Source organism: Rhinolophus sinicus, linkage group LG05, assembly GCF_036562045.2.
Source record: "Rhinolophus sinicus isolate RSC01 linkage group LG05, ASM3656204v1, whole genome shotgun sequence".
NCBI classification, from domain to species: Eukaryota; Metazoa; Chordata; class Mammalia; order Chiroptera; family Rhinolophidae; genus Rhinolophus; species Rhinolophus sinicus.
In genome coordinates this window covers 33,090,639-33,105,436 of record NC_133755.1, presented here as the reverse complement: position 1 = coordinate 33,105,436, position 14,798 = coordinate 33,090,639, and the positions used below count along the sequence as shown (strand labels likewise).

General features: G+C 35.7%; 1 long non-coding RNA gene and 1 pseudogene across 1 annotated transcript in view; both read left to right on the top strand.

Annotated features, from left to right (window-relative positions):
* LOC109456352 (uncharacterized) overlaps positions 1 to 14,798 on the top strand; it is a 282,160-nt gene that overhangs the window by 197,358 nt on the left and 70,004 nt on the right. The window lies entirely within an intron of this gene.
* LOC109456349 (ubiquitin-like FUBI-ribosomal protein eS30 fusion protein) lies at positions 13,353 to 14,746 on the top strand (annotated as a pseudogene).

Sequence of the window (14,798 nt, the reverse complement as noted above, 5' to 3'; positions counted from 1 at the left end):
TTCCCTATCCCCCCCCCCCCCACCCCCTTGGCAACCATCAGCTTGTTGGCTATATCTATGTTTCTGTTTCTGTTTTGTTCTGTTTATTCATTAGTTTTGGTTTTTTAGATTCCACACATAAGTGAAGTCATAGTCTTTCTCTGTCTGATTTATTTCACTTTTTATAACACTCTCTAGGTCCATCCATGTTGTTGCAATGGCAAGATTTCTTTCTTTTTTATTCCTGAGAAATATTTCAGTGTGTGTGTGTGTGTGTGTGTGTGTGTGTGTGTGTGTGTGTGTAGTGGCTGCACCAATTTACAATCCCATCAAGAGTGTACAAGGGTTCCCTTTTCTCCACATCCTCACCAGCATTTATTATTTGTTGATTTTAATTTTTTATGATACTCATTCTGACAGGTGTGAGGTGCTATCTCCTCGTAGTTTTAATTTGTGTTTCTCTGATGATTAGTGATGTTGGGCATCTTCTCATATGGCTATTGGCCATCTGTATATGCTCTTTAGAGAGTATGTAGAGAAATGTCTAATGAGGTCAGCTGCCTATTTTTTCATTGGATTGTTTGGGTTTTTGGTGTTAAGTAAATTATGTAAGTTCCTTATATATTTTGGATATTAGCCCCTTATCAGATGTATCATTGGTGAATGTCTTCTCCTATTCAGTAGGTTATCTTTTCATTTTGTTGATCATTTCCTTCTCTGTGCAAAATCTTTTTAGTTTGGTGTAGTTCCATTTGTTTATTTTTTCTTTTGTTGCCCTTGCCCAAGGAGACATTTCCAAAAAGATATTGCTAAAACCAACGTCAGATTTTACAGCCTATGTTTTCTTCTAGGACTTTTATGGTTTCAGGTTTTACATTTAAGTCTTTAATCCACTTGGAGTTTATTCTTATATATAGTGTAAAAAAAGTGGTCCAATTTCATTTTGTTTTTGGAATGTATCTGTCCAGTTTCCCCAACACCACTTATTGAGGAAACTGTCTTTACCCTATTGTATATCCTTTCCTCTTTTGTCATAGATTATAAGCAAAGGTTTATTTCTGAGCTCTCTATTACATTGATCTATATATCTGTTTTTATGCCAGTGCCATATTGTTTTGATTACTGTAGCTTTGTAGTATAGTTTGAAATCTGGGAGCATGATACTTCCCACTTTGTTCTTTCTCCAGGTTTCTTTGTCTATTTGCAGTCTTTTGCAGTTCCATGTAAATTTTAAGATTCATTGTTCCAGTTCTGAGAAGAATGCAACTGGTATTTAAATAGGGAGTGCATTGAATCTGTATGTTGCTTTAGGTAGTGAGGACATTTTAACAGTATTAATCTTTCCAATCCATGAGCATGGTATATCCTTCCATTTATTTGTATCCTCTTCAATTTATTTATTTAATGTATTGTAGTTTTCAAAGTGTAGGTCTTTTGCCTCTTTGGTTAAATTTATTCCTAAATGTTTTATGCTTTTTGATGCAGTTGTAAATGGGATTGTTCTCTTAATTTCTCCTTCTGATCATTTGTTAATGGTGCATAGAAATGCAACAGATTTGTGTATATTGATTTTAAAGTTGTATCCTGCAACTTTATGGAATTCATTTATTAGTTCTGATACTTTTTGTAGAGTCTTTAGGGTGTTCTATGGATAATATCATATCATCTGCAAATAATGAGAGGTTTTACTTCTTCCTTTTCATCTCAGGTGTCTTTTATTTCCTTTTCTTGACTGATTGCTATGGTTAGTACTTCCTATACTATGTTGAATAGAAGTGATGATAGTGGGCATCGTTGTCTTGTTCCTGATCTTAGAGGAAAGGCTTTCAGCTTTTCACCATTGAATAAGGTATTAGCTGTGGGTTTGTCATATATGGCCTTTATTATGCTGAGGTATGTTCCTTCTATACCCACTTTGTTGAGAGTCTTTATCATAAAAGGATGTTGAATTTTGTCAAATGCTCTTTCTGCATGTATTGAGATGATCATGTGATTTTTATCCTTCATTTTATTACTGTGATGTATCACTTTGATAGATCCATGGATGTTCAAAGAACCATTCTTGCATACCTGGGATAAATCACACTTGGTCATGGTGTATAATCCTTTTAATGTATTGTTGAATCCAGTTTGCTAATATTTTGTTGAGAATTTTTTGTCCCTCTGTTTATTTAGGATATTGTAATTTTTTTTTCTTTTTCTATGTCTTTCTCTGGTTTGGGTATCAGGGTAATGCTGGCTTTGTAGAATGAGTTTGGAAGCATTCCTTCCTCTTTAATTTTTTGAAATACTTTAAGAAAGATAGGTATTAATTCTTTAAATGTTTGGTAGCATTTACCTATGAAGCCATCTAGTCCTGGACTTTTTTTGTTGGGAGTTTTTTTATTACTAACTCAATTTTATTGCTATTAATTGATCTGTTAGATTTTTTATTTGTTCCTGGTTCAGTCTTGGAAAGTTTTATGCTTCTAGAAATGTATCCATTTATTCTAGATTGTCTAATTTGTTGCCTGTTTATATAATTATTCATAGAATTCTTTAATGATTATATGTATGTGTTGTTGGTTGTAACTTCTTCTCTTTCATTTATGTTGTTATTTATTTCATCTCTCTCTTTCTCTTGATGAGTTTGGCTAAACATTTGTCAATTTTATCTTTTCAAAGAACCAGCTCTTAGTTTTATTGATCTTTTCTATTGAATTTTAATTTATATTTCTGATCTTAATTAATTATTTCCTTCCTATGTTTACTTTGGATTTTGTTCTTCTTTTTCTAGTTCCTTTAGGTGTAGAGTTAGGTGTAGAGTTTATTTTTTATTTTTTATTTGGGGTTTTTCTTGTTTCTTGAGGTAGGCCTGTATAGCTATGAGCTTCCCAACCACTTTTGCTATATCTCATAAATTTTAAAATACTCTATTTTCATTTTCATTTGTCTCAAGGTAGTTTTTAACTTCCTGTTTGATTTCCTGTTTGATCCATTCATTTTTTTCGTAACATGTTGTTTAGTCTTCACGTATTTGTGTTTTTTTCCAGTTTTCTCCCTGTGGTTGATTTCTAGTTTCATGCTATTGTGGTTGGAAAAGATGCTTGATATGATTTCAATCTTCTTGAATTTATTGAGGCTTGTTTTGTAGCCTAATATGTGATCTATGCTAGAGAATGTTCCATGTACACTTGAAAAAAAAAATGTGTATTATGCAGTTTGTGGATGAAATGTTTTATAAATGTCTATTAAGTTAAGCTGGTCTAATGTGATATTTAAGGCCATTTTTTAAAATTAATTTTCTGTCTGAATGATCTATCCATTTGTGTAAGTGGGGTATTAAAATTCCCTACTATTATTGTATTACTATGACTTTCTCCCTTTATATCTATTTATTTGCTTTACGTATTTAGGTGCCCCTATGTTGGGTACATAGATACTTATGATTGTTATATCTGCTTTTTGGATTGACCCCTTTATAATTATATAATGTCCTTCTTTGTCTTTTTTTTCACATTTTTTGTTTTAAAGTCTATTTTGTCTGATATGAGTTTTGCTACCCCAGCTTTCTTTTCATTTTTATTTGCATGGAATATCTTTTTCTATCCTTTCACTTTCAGTCTGTATGTGTCTTTTGATTTGAATTAAGTCTCTTCTTGTAAAAAGCATGTAGATGGGTCATGTGTTTTCAATCCATTTAGCCACCCTACCTCTTTATATTGGAGCATTTAATCCATTTATATCTAAAGTAATTATGTATAAGTATGTACTTATTGCCATTTTGTTAATTTCTTTTTGGTTGTTTTTATAGCTCTCCTCTGTTCCTTTCTTCTTCTCTTGTTCTATTTGCTTGTGGTTTGCTGTTTTTCTGTAGTGTTTTATTTGGGTTCCTTTCTCTTTATTCTTTGTGTATCTTTTGTAGGTTTTGGTTTATGGTTACCATGAGGTTTATGTATATCATTCTATATCTATAGCAGTCTATTTTAAGCTGATAGTTACTGAAGTTTGAATATATTCTAACGGGACTATGTTTTTACCCTCTCCGTGTTTTATGTTTTGATGTTATATTTTAGATCTTTTTGTGCTGTATATCTCCTAACTACTTATTGTAGTTTGAGTTGAGTTTGGTACTTTTGTCTTTTGACCTTCATAGTTGCTTGTTAAGTGTCTGATTCACTGTATTTATTAAATATTTGGTTTTACCTGTGAGATTTTTTTCCTTTCTCCTATTTTCCTATTTCTGATTATGGTCTTTCCCTTTCTTCTTAAAGAAGACCTTTTAACATCTCTTGTAAAGCTGGTTTAATGGTGATGAATTACTTCAGTTTTCGCTTGTCTGGGAAACTCTTTATCCCTCCTTCCATTCTGAATGATAACCTTGCTGGGTAAATTATTCTAGGTTGTAGGTTCCTTTCTTTCAGCACTTTAAAGATATACTGCAAATCCCTTCTGGCCTGTAAAGTGGCTGCTGAAAAAATCCACTGATAGCCTTAAAAGGTTTCCTTTGTATGTAACTTGTTTTGTCTTGCTTCCTTCCATATTGTCTCTTTATCTTTAACTTTTGCCATTTTAATTACAATATGTCTTGGTGTGGGTCTCTTTGGGTTCATCTTGTTGGAAACTCTCTGTGGACCTAGATGTTTGTGTCCTTTCCCAGATTAGGAAAATTTTCAGCCATTATTTCAAAATAAGGTTTCTGTTCCTTTCTTCTTTCTTCTGCTTCTGGGATCCCTATAATATGAATGTTTGTATGCTTGATGTTATTCTAAAGGTCCTTAAACTATTCTCATTTTTTTTTCAATTTTTTTTTTTCTTTTTGCTGTTCTGATCAGTTGATTTCCATTATTCTGTCTTCTAGGTCACTGATCTGTTCTTCTGTATTAGCTAATCTACTGTTAATTCCTTCTAATGTAGTTTTCATTTCAGTTATTGTATTCTTCATCTCTGCTTTATTATACTTTTTAACTCTTTGTTGAAGTTCTCCCTAAGTTCCTGTATTCTACTCTCAAGTTTGGTGAGCATCCTTATGACCATTTCTTTGAATTCTTTATCAGGCACATTACTTGTCTCTGTTTCTTTAGTGTTCCTCCCCACCCCCCCCCCCACCACTGGGGATTTTTTTTGTTCCTTCATTTGAGAGATATTCTTCTGTCTTTTCATTTTGTTTGGCTTCCTGTATTTGTTTATATGAAACAAAATACCTCTCTGTCCTAGTCTTGAAAAAGTGGCTTTGTGTAGAAGCAGCCTGTATGTAAGCTATGTGAGCCAAGTGGTTTTGGCAGGTCTGTTGGAGATAAGTGGTTGACTATGGTGTCCCAGGACACTGCCTTACCAAGCTGGAGCAGCTCTGGGCAAGGAGGCCAGGTGCGTGTAGTAGTGTCCTGTTGATCCTGCTTGCTCCCTTTGCTTGGAGCTGTAATTGGCTTGGGCAGCGCATCCAGGAACACACTATGGCAACATTGCAAGTTGGCCAGAGTACTTGGATAGAGCTCCTCCCCACTGTAAGGAGACATACACAGTGGTGCTCACCAGCACCTCAGAACCCAGAAAATTCCCAAAGTTCCTGGAGAGCGCCTGCAACTCCCCAGACTTCTCTATATGATTTCTCTCTCTCATTTGTTGTACAAAAAGTAGTCTTGTATAGAAGTGACCTTTGTGTAGGCTGTGTGTGTGCCAGGTACTTTTGGCAGGCCAGTTGGAGCTGGACAGATTCTTAGAGTGCCTGGGGCGCTGGCTTGCTGAGCTGGAGCAGCGCCAGGCAGGGAGGACAGGTACATGTGTGATGCCCTGTTGATCCTCCTTGTTCCCTTTGTTTGGAACTGAAATGAGCTCCAGGCAGTGTGGCTGGAAAAGCATTATGGCAATCTTGCAGGTAGGTCAAAGCACCCAACTAAAGCTCCTGCCTGCCCTATCGAAGTGGAGGGGGACATAACCAGAACCTCTGGTCCAGAGAATTCCCACAGCTCCTGGAGAGCCCCTGCAGTTTCCCAGCCTTCTCTATTTGGTCTATCTGTCAGTTGTTGCTCAGAAGCTGTTCAGTCAACCCTCAGTTGTATTCAGGAGTAATTGTTCTCTATATTCATGTATAATTTCAGTTTGCTCATGGGATGGGGTGAGTTCAATGTCCTCCTAGACCACTGCCATCTTGGACCTCTCAGTGTCATTTCTTTGTAACTCAGAGTCCCTCATTTTCTTTCACATTCACTCAAAATAGGAAACTTTGCTGAGTTCCCCGAGTTAAGTTTCCTTGGAGTGAAAAAAGTATAAGACACAGTCTCTTTCCTTAAGAGTGGTTCTTATGGGTTGAATTGTGTGCCCCATTCCCGCCCCCCACCAAAGATGTGTTGAAGTCCTAATTCCAAGCATGTCAGAATATGACTTTATTTGGAAATAGCGTCATTGCAAATGCAATTAGTTAAGGTGAGGTCATACTGTAGTAGGGTGAATCCTTAATCCAATATGACTGGTATACTTATAAGAGAGAAGAAACACAGAGACTGAGGCACATAGCACAAAATGGCCATGCAACAATAGAAGCAAAATTTGAAGTGATACATCTACAAGCCAAGGAAACCAAGATGTAGCTTCCTACACCAGAAGCTAGAAGAGAAAAGGAAGGAATCTCCCCTAAAGATTTCATATGAAAATGTGGTCTTCCATTTGAGGATGTCTCATAATTGGTCAAATAAGGTAAATATGTCAGTCCTTGAATAGTCTTTCTCTCCGATGAAAGGGAGCATGGCCCTGTCAACACTTTGATTTTGAACTTAGCCTCTAGAACTATAAGACAATAAATTTCCATTGTTAAGCCACCGAATTTGTGGAACTTTGTAAAGGCAGTCCCTGGGAAATGAATACAGTAGTCTAATGAACAATTCAAAAGCTTAGGTATCACAAAGCAGTTATAGAATAATGCAGTGTTAAACTGTGTGGCAGTAGGAGAACTGCAAAATGAGTCCAGAGACTCCCAGACCCAGCCAATCCTTCTCACCCCCAGACTCTTGCCCAGTCCTCAGGGATGGCTGGGTTACTTCTTTTATAGCATTGACACAAAGAGGTTTATATCTCCTTGGCCTTTTTAGCCCCCATGCTGTAGGATCTCACATGACAAAGCCTCGAGCTAAATGTCTGGGAATGACGCTTCTTTTGAACACAAATGCCATAGGCTCCTGAGATAAACAAGACAACCCCTCATTTCTAGGAATGGTATGCTTGCTATGACTGTCAGCCCCAGGATAGGCCCAACCATGTGGCTCTGAGGCCCAACTAGAGCCTTAACCAAGAGGAGAACTCTGTCCTATGAAGCCTGTTTGGAATCTTCATTTGTTTGCTAGAAACATTGCTGATTGGATTACAACAGTGGATCCTGCACTGCCTGCCTGGCTTGGTTCTCACGAGTTCTCTTCTGCTCGGGGACCTCTTTGACATGGGCCATTAAATAAGTTGTCTCTAATGGGTCCTCAGTGCCCACCAGGTGCATAACGAATACATTCTCTTTTCCAAGTTGGAGGATGACGATTAATTTTCTGTTTTCAAGGAGAAAGCAAGATATGGGGAACAAGACTGGGCTCAAAGGGAAGAGTGGTGAGGGCAGAACGAGAAGCCAAATTACGGGTTTAGAAAAGGATAAAGGGAATGAAAACTGGCTGGGCTTGCTAGTCAGGAGTCATTCTTGTTTCCTCACTTTCCCTCATCTCCCACATCCAAATAATCAGCAATCTTATCCATTTTATGTCCAAATACATCTAAAGTCTGTTTTTTTAAAATTTCAATGACCACAACTTCTTTAGACCAAGCAAACATCTCTGCCTCCGACGTCTACTAAAACCTCCTAAGTAATCTCTCTTTTCCCAGTCTTATTCCCATATAATTCATTTCTACAAGCCACCACAGTAGTCGTAAATCATAAATGAAATCACTTCTCTCCCTCAATTAAAATCCTTCAGTTTTCACTTTCAGCCAAGATGGAACAGAGACTAGGTCTATCCTCCTTCCCTAAGCAATTAGAAAAATGAACAAAAATATATAAAACAACTGTTTTCAGACAAGTAGCACAGGACTGCGGTTGCTGAGAGAGTGGAAACAAACAAGGTGAGCCCTGCAGTTGCATGAGCTAACTGCCTGGAGGCTGTTGCCAGTACATGTCACTAGGAGGGGTAAACCAAACAGCTCTCCAGGAGTTGCAGAGATAGAGATCTAACTAGGGGAAGTTAAGGTGGCTAGAACTTGTGGAGCCAGTACTGGAGAACAGTAAGCAACAGAGAGAGACAGACAGACAGAGAGATCCAAAAGTGTGTAGAGGATCCCATCAAATCTCTGGCTGAGTATTGATCTGTGCATGTGTAAGAGAAATCCACCCCCCATGCCACTGAAAGAACCACTGAAAGAAGAAGGCAGAACAAATCACAGATCTGGAAATAGTTTGTTCCTACGAGCCAGAGTAGAAAGGCCTCATAATATATGGGGCATTACGTAGGGTCTTCAGAAGAAAAAAAAAGTCCTTAGTAGTAGCACTAAATTAGCCCTACATTAAAGGTGACTCTAGACCTGTTCTAACAAAGCTTAAAAGCAAGTCTCAAAATAAGCCAAAAGATCCCAAGTAACTTGTGCACCAGAACAAAATCCAACATTAGTTAAAGCAATTAACAAAATCTAGGAACCAACAATATCAAATTCACAATGTCTCCATCCAATAAAAATATTAGCAAGCATGCAGACAGGACTTCTGGCTATGACAGAATGAAGAAGTATATGAATCTTCTCTTCAAAAAACAAGTATAAACTGGACACATTTTTCAAAAATAACCATTTTAGGACCCTGAAAAATGACTAAAGACAAACACCAAATTGAGAAGCAATTATTACATTTTTAAAAATTGAAACCTCAGGAAAGAACAGCGGAAGTCTGTGGCCTTCTTGCCGGGGTTCACTCCCATCCTCCCACCCCCAGGTTGATTATTAAAAATGGTAGTTTTAAAAAGGTGAGGCTGGTTGTAAAAACTAGCAGATTTACTGCCAGAGGGTGCAGCCTAGACTTGGGGCAGGAAGCAAAAAGCCATAGTAGCATTATCAGTTAAAAAAAGAAAATTTGGTAGGAAATGAACAAGTGAAACTTATAACTTTGCTAGACTAAGTTTGTGATCACAGTTGAGGCAAGCAGCCAGACCAGGCAGAAATTTAACAAGGAAATTCTGGAAATGACAGAGCCATAGAAAAGCTAGATTAGCTCTCTACCTCTCCCTGGCTGACTTGCACACATGCACAGAGGGGACCCAAGAGAGCCCAGTGGAAAGTAAAAGCCTAGGCACGCTTGAGAACAGGCTAAACTTTTAATGCACTCACTCCTCCATCTACACATAGATAGGCCAGCAGAGGATTTTGCTCAGTGTTTGAGCAAAATCTCTACTTAAATCTTTAGCTGACCACTAGGCTATGCTGACTCAGGATGAGCTATAGTAAGCCAGGATGAAAAATAAAAATAATGAAAACTCTGGGAAGAGATATCAACAGTGGACTGCAACTCATGAGGGAGAAAGATTCTACCATTTAAGTCCAGAAAAAATAAAGAAAAAAGAAACCAAAGGGGAAAAATAATCAAAATACAGAGCTGCTTGCTATATTACTGAACGTGCCCAATTATCAACCAAAAATTGTGAGAAATGCAAAGAAGCAATAAAGTGTGACTCACATTTAAGAAAAAAATCAGTCAATAAAAACTAACTCTATGGACTCAAATATTGGATTGAGCAGACAAAGACTTCAAAGAAGCTATTATAAATATATTCAAATAATTAAAGAAAACTGTTCAAATAATTAAAAGTAAATGTCTAATAAATAAGGAAACTCCATACAGAAATAGAAGCTATTAAAAAAAAAAGACCAAATGGAAATTCTAGAGTTGAAAAGTATAATAAATAAAATGAAAAATTCTTTAAATGGGCTCAACAGCAGATTTGAGCTGGCAGAAACGCAGATCAGTGAACTTAAAGATAGATGAATAGAAGTTTCCCCATCTGAAGAATAGAGAAAAAAAGAATGAAGAAAAATGAACAGAACCTCAAAGACCCGTATGACAGCATCAAGAAACAGGAACACCAGACGGTAAAGAGAGAGTCGGAAAAAACATTTGAAGAAATAATAGCTAAAAATTCTTCAAATTTGATGATAAACATTAATCTTCAAATCCAAGAAGTTGAACAAAACCCAAGTTTTGTTCACTCCTAGACACAACATAATCAAAAAGTTGAAAGCCAGCAGAAAAAAAAAGAAAATCTTGAAATCAGTAGAAAAAGTAAGTAATTCATCATGAATAAGGGAAGAAAAAGGGAATAGTTGACTTTTCATCAGAAATAATGGAGGCCAGAAGGTAGTAGAGTAATATATTCAAAATGCTGAAAGAAAAATCTTTTAATCAAGAATTCTATATCCATCATACTAAAATTAAGGACTTTTCCAGATGATCAAAAACTAAGAGTAGGTGCAACTAGTCTACCTGTCATACAAGATACACTAAAGGAAGTCCTTCAGGCTGAAAAGAAAGGACATCAGATGGTAAAACAAATTCACAGGAAGAAATGAAGAACATAGAAATGGTAAATATGTGGGTACATGGAAATAATAAATAAATATAATATATAGGAAATCTATATTTATAAATACATATTATATAGTCTATAAATAAATATATTTGCTCTTAAGTGCTTTAAAAACAAGACTATATAAAATAATAATTATAACACTATATTATTGGGTTTATAACACATATATATTAAGATATATAATAATGATAGCACAAAGGAAGGAGGTGGAAATGGAGTTATATTGGAGTAAAGTTCCTATATTTTCTTGCAATTAAGTCAGTATTAACCTAAAGTGGATTGTGATGATTAAGATATACACTATAATCCCTAGAGCAACAGCAAAAAGCTTTAAAGAAGTGTTTAAAAAATCAAAAGAGGAATTAAAATGTATATTAAAATGTTTGTTTGAGACACACACAAAAAAAATACAATAACGGAGGAACAAAAAAGCCATGAGACATATCAAAGTGGCATATATGTAAACCCAACCATGTCAAGTATTATGTTAAATGTGAATAGATTAAACGCTCCAAACAAAAAGCATAGTGTCATTTTATAAGGTATATAAATGTCTAATGATTATATTCTATACCTGAAACAATATAATATTGTATGTCAACTATAATTGAAAAATAAATTTAAAAAAATAAGACTTGAAATAAATGTCACTCAGCAAAATAAATAAATAACCAAAAATAACAACAGAAAAAAACAAAACAGAAAGTGTCACACTGGATGAAAAAGCAAGATCCAATTACAAGAGACATAGTTGAGATTCAAAGACACAAATGGATTGAAAGTAAAAGAATGGTGTGATTATTAATTTTATGTGTCAAATTGGCTAGGCCATAGTGCCCAGATATTTAGTCAAACATTCCGGATGTTTCTGTGAAAATGTTTTTTGGATGAGATTAACATTTAAATTAATGAATTTTGACTGAAGCAGATTATCCTCCATAATGTGGGTGAGCCTTATCCAAATCAGTTGAAGGTCTTAACAGAACAAAGATGAACCTCCTCTGAATAAGAAGGAATTCTGCCAGTAAATGGCCTTTGGATCATATATATATATATATATATATATATATATATATATATATATATGGAATATATAGAGAGAGGGTGCCAAAAAACTGTATACACATTTTAAGAAAGGAAAAAACTGTATTAAAATTGCATTGATGGTAACCACTTTGAGCACCTCTTGTAATTGCAGAAGTCCAACATGACTTGTATTCATCTTTTGTTATTGGTATATATTGAGTATTACAATTTTAATACAGTTTGTTCCTTTCTTAAACGTGTATACATTTTTTGGCACCCTCTGTATGCACAGAGAGAATATATATATTCTGTATATGTAATATACAGAGGGTGCCAAAAACATGTATACACATTTTAAGAAAGGAAAACTGTATTAAAATTGTAATATTCAATATAAATTGATAACAAAAGATGAATACAAGTCATGTTTGACTTCTGCAATTATAAGAGGTGCTCAAAGTGGTTACCATTGGTGTAAATTTAATACAGTTTTTTCCTTTCGTAAAACGTGTATACATTTTTGGGCACCCTCTGTATATATATTCTTCTATTGATTCTGTTTCTCTGGAGAACCTTGACTAATACCAATGATGTAAGTTATATTATGCACACAGTAACCATAAGAAAACTGGGTGGCCGTATTAACATCAGACAAAATAAGCATTCAGACAAGAAATTCCACTATAAAAGAAGGGGGAAATTTCATGACAATAAAAGAGTTAATACAAAAAAAAAAAAAGAGTTAATACATCCATGAAAAGAAATAAAAATTATTAAAGTGTATGTGCACCTAAAATATGAAATAAAACTGACAGAATTGAAAGGAGAAATATACAATTCAACAATTATAGTTGGAAACTTCAACAGTCTTTTCTCAGTAATTTATAGAACTAGCTAGTAAATAAGTAAAAATATAGAAGATTTGAACAATACAACCAACTTGACATAACTGACATTTATAGATTAGTATACCCCCAAACAGCAAAATATTCATTGTTTCCAAGTACCCATGGAACCCATGGAAAATATTCATTGTTTCCAAGTACTCCAGGATAGACCATATGCTAGACCATAAAACAAGTTTCAATAATTTTAAAATGATTGAAATTATTTAAAGTACATTTTTTAACCGTGCAGAAATTAAGTTCAATGTCAACAACTAAAAGAAATTTAAGGAAATAAGAAATAGTTAGAAAATAAACAACACACTTCTAAAGAACCTGTGGATCTAACAAGAAATCATAAAGGAATTTGGAAAATATCTTGGGCTGAATTAAAATGAAACAACATAACAAAATTTATGGCATACAGGTAAAACAATCCTTAGAGGGAAAATCATGGCTTAAATTACTTGTATGAAAACACAGCAAGATCTAAATCAATAACCTAAGCTACCACGTCAAGAATAAGAATAAACCTAAATAAAACCATGCCAATTTGATTCAAAAAATACTAAAAACTAGTGATAAAGAGAAAATTGTAAATTCAGAGAAAAATATATGATACAAGACAGAACCAAGATAAGAATGACTGCATACTTCTCATCAAAAACTATGCAATCTGGAACACAATGGCCCTTTTTAACTTCTTTACTTTTTTACTGAAAGTAGAAAGCTGAAAATCTACAATTCTTTAATTAACAAAAACATATTGCAAAAATGAAAGTCAAATAAAGTCATCTTTAGACAAACAAAGCTGAGACAATTAAATGAGAGCATATCAACCCTACAAAACGATGATAAAGGAAGTTATTCAGGCAGGTCGCAAATGATAACAGATGGAAATGTAGACCCACACAAGGGAATGAAAAATACCAGAAATGATTACCCATTAAGTACAAAGTGAGAAATGGTACTTTTTAGTTGGAAAACATGGTGGACATGACCTTGGCCAAGGTATCAAACATCATAACCAATAAGACAAATTGACATTACACACTTCCTGAAGTGATATACTGAAAAAGAAACAAAAAGTCACTTATATAATACTCATGCCAAAAATGTATAACTTGAATGTAATCATGAGGAAATAAACAAACCCAATTGAGGGACTTTCTATAAAACAATTTGCTTATTTTCTTCAAAAATATCAATGACATGACAGACAAAGAAAGATTAAGAAGCTGCTTCAGATTAAAGACTAGAGAGACATGATACCTAAATGCAACACCTGATCCTGGATTGGATACTGGATCAGAGGGAAAGGAAAATAAAAGACGGAGCTGGGGAAATTGGTAAAATTTGAATATGTGCTAAATATTAGATAATACTATTGTATCAATATTAAATTCCCAAATTTGATAACTGTTGGGTAATTATATAAGAGAATATAAATTTTCTTAGAAAAAAACAAACTGAAATATTTAGGGATAAATGGTATTACGTCTAAAACAGTCTCAATTCTACAAAAGAATATGTATCTGTGCGCATGCGCAATGTGTATATGTGCGCATGCGCACTAAGCAGAATGGCCCTCTCTTTGTATACGCCTCAGCACTTTGCCACTTACCATCTGCAATGAGGAGATGGGACTAGATGATCTCTGAGTTTCTTCTATCTCAAAAATTCTAAGATTTGAGTGACGTGAGACGTAGCAGGCGGTGAGAACGTGTGTGCCCTTGCTTTTTCCTCTTTTTTGACTCCATCTTCGCGGTAGCGGTAGCAGTTCAGTAGCCGACTTGCAGCTCTTTGTCCGTGCCCAAGATCTACACACCCTAGTGGGGACCGGCCAGGAAACAGTCACCCAGATCAAGGCCCATGTAGCATCACTAGAGGGCATCGCTGCAGAAGATCAAGTCGTGCTCCTGGCAGGCACGCCCCTAGAGGATGAGGCTACCCTGGGCCAGTATGGAGTGGAGGCTCTGACCACTCCGGAAGTAGCCGGCCGCATGCTTGGAGGTAAAGTCCATGGTTCCCTGGCCTGTGCTGGGAAAGTAAGAGGTCAGACTCCCAAGGTGGCCAAACAGGAGAAGAAGGAGAAAAGGAAAGGGAGGGGAGGGGAGGGGAGGGGAAGGGAAGGGAAGGGAAGGGAAGGGAAGGGAAGGGAAGGGAAGGGAAGGGGAGAAGACTGGCCGAGACAAGCGGAGGATGCAGTACAACCGGCATTTTGTAAATATTGTGCTCACCTTTGGCAAGAAGAAGAGCCCCAATGCCAACTCTTAAGTCCTTCGTGATCCTGTCTTTCTCGAATAGAGTCACTTAGCCCAGTCCAAAG